The following is a 6,411-nucleotide window of genomic DNA, read 5'->3' as shown; positions in this document are numbered from 1 at the left end:
CACTTCCGGTTGGGGCGGGGCCGTGGAGGCGCGTCCTGGAGCCTGCGTTGTAGGGGGTGGGTCTGGGACGGCGTCCTTGTTTAAAACTCGGACCTCTGAAGTCGTTCTGCGCTGCCGACTGGCGGCTAAAGGCGCTGCTGGTGGTGGGATATCTGTTAAGTAGTGTTAGATACTTGCTGCCTAGTGTTTCCTGCAATGTAAACGGGAGTTCCTGGCCGCCGGGAGGTGCTCGGACCGAGCGTCCACTTTGCGTGTTTAAAAACGGCAACTCATTCCTCTAAATTGACATATAAACCAGGAGTTCTAAGGCGGGGTTGGGACGGGCGGAAGAGGATTTTGAAAAGCAGAGCCAGTTTGCCTTTCATTTCTATTGATACATAACAAGAGAGTTCTGCAAAATTTGGTGGAGTGGAGGAAACAACAAAGACACAGTATCGGAGTGAGCACGGCTTCAAAAAATTGAGACCGGCACCGCTAATAGCGAAAGTAGAGAGAAGGCTGCCGGGATTTCTACGTATCTTGTTTAATACTAAAGATTTGTGCTCTAGCATCCCCTTTTATTAAAAGAGGCAATAGAGCCAATATGCCCGAGGTCACACATTTTAAGACGAAGAGGAAAGATCTAGCCTACGGAGTCTAACTTCAAAACGTGCACGTTTAACAATCGGGTCTTACTGCCCTAATCATAATTAAAGAGACCCAAATGAAAACAAGGGGACGCCATTTTTCCTCATGCATTCGGGTTGGCAAACTTGTGAAGTTGGCTAATACCAAATGTGGACCAAGATGTAAGGAAATGATGTTAGAGAAATGTCATCTGTGTAACCTTTGGGGAGGAGTAATTTGACAATATGAGAGGCTTAAATGCTTTGATTCAGCAATTTCACTACAGGAAATTACGCGACAATTATTTTTGCACCACTATCCAAAGATTTACAATGATTTTTTTTTTGCAGCATTTTTCATGGTAAGAAAAAAAACAATCTAATTGCTTATTAATAAAGAGCTCTAAATAAATTATGGCATATCAGTACAATAGGGTATTATCTTTTAAAAGAGTAAAGTAGATCTAAATATACTGATGTAGAAATATCTCCAAGTTTTAAGAAGGAACTGACAGAATTAGATATGTGTATGTATATAAAGAGAGAGAAGGGGAGCAATCTTATTTATGTAAAAACAAGTCGTGTGTGTTTGTGTGTGTGTGTGTGTGTATAGAGCATTCCTGGGGGGTATACAAGAAATTGTTAATAATTTTCACTGGTGGGTAAGGCTGGGAGGAAAGTTTCTGAGGATCTTTGCTTTCCACATTTAGCTTTCCTGTGTTGTGCTGTTTGAATATTTTCTAATGAATCTATATTATAACTTAAGAATATTTATAACATTACAAATAAATACAATGAAAGTATATATTATATGTTATTATAAATAATAATTTCAAAAAAAAGTTGAGTTTCACCCAAACTTTTTGAGTTAGGGGTGAAAGCAACAGGAGAAAAGGAGAAAGAAAAAGAAAACAGTTTTTCTCTTTGCTTCTATGAAGCCACAAAGTGCTTTGAACAGTGTGTAACATAAAGTAAACTCAGATCACCGGAGCCCAGCAGGTTGACGCTGGGGTGGCTGTGAGTGTGCCACTGCATTCCAGCCTGGGCAACAGAGTGAGACTCCAACTCAAAAAAAAAAAAAAGTAACCTCTATATAAATGCTAAGTGTTGTCACTGCTGTTGGTTTTTCTCCTACTCTCTCACTGCTTCTCCTCAATCTCCCTTTTAGGAATCTCTAGTTAGAACTCTAATTTTAGGGTTCCTCAGATTTTGGCTAGTGGGGAGAATCTTATCAGGATATATTATTAACAGGAATAATATCTGACTTTAAATACTATCTGTGTATTGGCAATTCTCAAACTGAAATCCAAGCCATGACCTTACCCCAGTGCTTCAGACTCGTATGTCTTCCTGCTAATATGACACCTCTTTTTGAATGGCTTATGCACATCTTTAATTCAACATATCCAAAAAGAACCCTTGATCTCACTCCCTTCCCCAAACTTCTTTCTTCTCTTTTCTCCATGTGAATAAGTGATACCATCATCAAGTCCAAAACCTAAAGTTCAGCTTTAATTCCTTGCAATCCTTTGCCTCTCACACCAATAGCAAGTTCCTGTTGTTTTCACCCCCAAATACATCTTGAATCTATCTACTTCTCTCTAGCTTTACTGCTTCCTTCCTAGACCAGGACACTATGATTCCTCCTCAGGACCTCTGTAGTATTTAATAGTAATTTTCCATGTTCTGTTTTACTCTTGCTCCTTACAATCTCTTCATGCAGTATTTTTTTTTTTTTTAGGAATGTTTTATAACATTTCTGAGGGGTAATAAGTAACTGTTAAAAGATTACCTCTAGTGTGTAAGGCTGGGGAGGAAAGTTTTTAAACATATATAAATTAGATCATGTCACACCCCACTGTATCAATTTATATGCTTTCAGTGCAAATAACTGAAACCCCAGCAAAAAGATGCCTAAATCATAAGAACATTTTTGGTCTACTTAACAAAAAAGGATTAAGCTAAATGGTCTCAGGATAAGCCTCGCAGTTTGCCAATATCATCAATGATGCAGACTTCTATCCCTCATCTCCACCATTCTAAATTTGTTGAGTTTCATCTTCAGTCTTGTTATGTCATGGTTGCAGGATGACATCACACCAAAACATGACAGCAGCTAGGGCAGAAAGGGAAAGAAGTAGGCAAAAACAGCCTTATTCACTTGTGAATTTCATATTAGGAATAAAAATATTTCTCAAAAGCTTCTCTGTTTTTTAGATTGGAAAATATAGTTTATTTAGAAAGTAAATTAGAGAGAGAATTCATCTCCCCAAGGTAGTGGAGGGGACCAAAGCCAGGAAACATGACCTGGCCATAGCTCAAAGAGCACATGGCCACACCATAGTTTAGCAAGGTACTGGCCCTCTCAAAAGCTTCTAGTGACTTCCCCCTTAAATAAATTATAATTCATTCCTTGTAACTGTGTGCATTGCCACCCAAACAACACTGGGGTTCTGTTAGCAAGGAGGAAGAGTTTATAGCAGTTAGATAGGCAATCATATTCTCTGCCATAACTCTAAGTTCCTGTGCAATCTGGTGTCATCTCTTAGCTTCTTGCCCCACCTACCACTCCCTCTCCCACCCAAAGTGTCTCTTAGTATGTTAATTAGCCTCCTTTTAGTTCCTCAAACAAACTAGCTTCTTTCCTAAATCTTGGCCCTTTGCATTTGCTGTTCCCTTTGCCTTGATATCTTTTCTCTTCTTTGAAAGTCTTGCTAGTGGTCATTCTCTTCTTAGATCTCAGATCAAATGTCATACCTTATTAAGAGAGGTCAATCTGGCCACTGAGTCTAAATTAGGTTATTTCTCCTCTAACCTGTAACCTTCTATGTTACCACATTGAATATTTCCTTCCTGCTACTCATCATACTGTTACCACCTTATATTCACTTAGTTATTAAGGTTTTCTTTCCCTGCTAGAAAGCTCTATGAGAGCAAATGTTGTTTCTTATTCACCCTTACACCTGCATTGCTCAGAAAAGTACCTGCCATATCATAGGTACTCAATAAATATGTGTTGAACAAATGAATAGGGAATGAATGTATAGAAACCAGGATAAGAGAAAAGGTACAAAATTAACTAAAGGTAGAAGAGGGTGAAAAGGGAACAGAAGGAGGTATGTCTTGATAGAAGATAAGAGGTGGATATAATGACTTCTTGTAACTTAATCACAACTTTTTTTTTTTTTTTTTTTTTTTAGTCAGTGTCTCAGCCTAGAGTGCAGGAGTGCAGTGGCATGATATCAGCTCACCACAGCCTCGACCTGCTGGGCTCAGGTGATCCTTCCAGGAACTACAGGCATGTGCCACCATGCCTGGCTAAATTTTTGATTGTGTATATAGACAGGGTCACACTATGTTGCCCAGACTGGTCTCTAAATCCTGGGCTCAGGGAGTCCTTCCACGTTGTCCTCCCAAAATGCTGGGACCACAGGTATAAGCCACTGCACACAACTCTTCTACTTTCTCATGTTGGATAATAAATAAAATTCCTTGTAAATTGCTTTGGGTCATAGTATGTCTACCAGTCCCATAGATGTAGAGCTATCCAGCAGAAACTGAAAGGAGCAAATTACTTTTTTCTGAATAGAAATTACTCTTCAGTGGAAGGACTATGTAGTCCAAAATGCCCAAGGGCAGTCCTTGTAGAATGACTTATATGATATCAGTATGTAAGTATTGAGCCTACAAATGCTAGTAAATCAAAGCATAAGCCAAAGAGTAACATATGAGTCTGACTCATGAACTCTAATAAAGTTTCGTGAAATAGATCTAGATCCCAAATGACTTCAAGATTGCTTAAAGCTGTTCAAAATACAGTTTGATTTCTTCCTTGGAAGTATTGCTGATACTTGAGAAAAATTCTTGGGAAGTGTATATACTTTAAGAAATATTCAGATTGCCAGCTTTTGTTTACATATTCGTGCAGTGATCACTATTCTTACAATACAGAACTACCGTTTCGCTTTAAATAGATTTACCTCTGAATTACTTGTAAGGTATTACACACCACAATGATTTTTGTATCTCCTCTGCATCTGAGGTGAATAGGTTCACCGTATTTTCTGTTTAAGTGTATGTAAGACTTCTATTCAAGAGAATTTTATAGTAATGCCACAGAATTCTCTTGTGGGGGCTATTTTAGAACAGAAGGAGGTCTACATAAGGATATGATAGCTTTTCTTCCTTCCTTCCTTCCTTTCTTTTTTTTTGAGTTGGAGTCTCACTCTGTCAGTCAGGCTGGAATGCAGTGGCATGCTTATGGCTACCGCAGCGTCAACTGCTGGGCACAAGCGATCCTTCCACCTCAGCCTTCCAAGTAGTCAGAACTACCGGTATGCGCTACCACGCCCGGCTAATTTTTTGACTTATAGTAGAGATGAGGTCTCGCCAAGGTGCCCAGGCTGTTCTTGAATCTGTGGGCTCAGGCAATCCCCTCACCTTGGCTTCCCAAAGTGCTGGGATTACAGGCTTGAGCCACCGTGCCCGGCCTGAGAGCTTTTCTTATTTAACTATATGCTAAAGATTTTTAAACATTGTTATTATGAATATTTTTAAGCACACAAAAGTATAGAATTACAGAACCTCCATACATTAATCAGCTAGATTCAGTAATTATTAAGATTTTGCTACATTTGTTTATCATTTACTTTCGTTCATTTGCTACAATACATAAAAGCACACTCAGGCCTTAGATTATTTTATACCACATACTTAAATTTTTTTTTTTTATTTTAAATATGTGGGGTACAATTCAGGGCTAGGTATACAAATGTTCATTATGCAGGTACCCTTGTTGATGAGGTGTGCCTCCGCCCCCAGCAGTTTCCCACTACTGCCAATCCCTTTCTAATGGTATTACAATAGTTGTTCAAGGTCCACTTATGAGTGAGAACATGCGGTACTCAGTTCTTTGTTTCTGTGATAGATCACTCAGTAATATAGACTCTAAGTCCATCCAAGTTGCTGCGAAGTTCATAATTTTGTCCTTTATAGCTGCATAATAGTCCATCATGTATATGTACCACATTTTTTTTTATCCAGTTCTCTTTCAATGGGCAGCATGGTTGATTCCATGTTTTTGCTATTGTGAACAATGCTGCAATAAACATGCATGTGCAGGTATATTTTTCACAGAGTGATTTGAGCTCCTCCAGGTATATTCCCAGTAGGGGGATTGTGGGATCATATGGGAGGTCGGTTTTTAGATCTTTTAGGAATCGCCACACTGTTTTCCACAGAGGCTGTACTAGTTTACACTCCCACCAACAGTGTACACGAGTTCCCTTTTCACCACATCATCTCCAGGATCTGTTGTTTTTTGAGTTATTGATGATGGCCATCCTGACTGGAGTTAGGTGGTATCTCATGTGGTTTTAATTTGCATTTCTTTGATGACTAGTGAGGCTGAGCATTTTTTCAGGTATCTGTTGGCTGCTCGTATGTCTTCTTTTGAGAAATATCTATTCATATCTTTTGCCCATTTTGTAATGGGGCTGTTTGTTTATTTGTTTTTGGCACGTTTGAGTTCCTTGTAGATCCTAGATGTTAGGCCTTTGTCAGGTATACAGTTGGCAAATATATTTTGCCAGTCTCTGGGCTACCTCCCTGCTCTCTCAATAGTTTCTCTGGCTTTGCAGAAGTTTGTCAGTTTGATGAGGTCCCACTTGTCTATTTTTTATGGCATAGGTACTTGCGGTTTTGATCAGGAATTGGTTGCCGGTTCCAATTTTCATAAAGGTGTCTCCTGCATTTTCTAAGGTTCTTATAGTTTGAGGCTTACGTTTGGGTCTTTGATCCATTTAGT

The sequence above is a fragment of the Carlito syrichta genome, unplaced genomic scaffold (genome assembly GCF_000164805.1).
Source record: "Carlito syrichta isolate Samal-C Ts95f unplaced genomic scaffold, Tarsius_syrichta-2.0.1 Scaffold131632, whole genome shotgun sequence".
NCBI classification, from domain to species: domain Eukaryota; kingdom Metazoa; phylum Chordata; class Mammalia; order Primates; family Tarsiidae; genus Carlito; species Carlito syrichta.
This window is presented reverse-complemented; position numbering follows the sequence as displayed.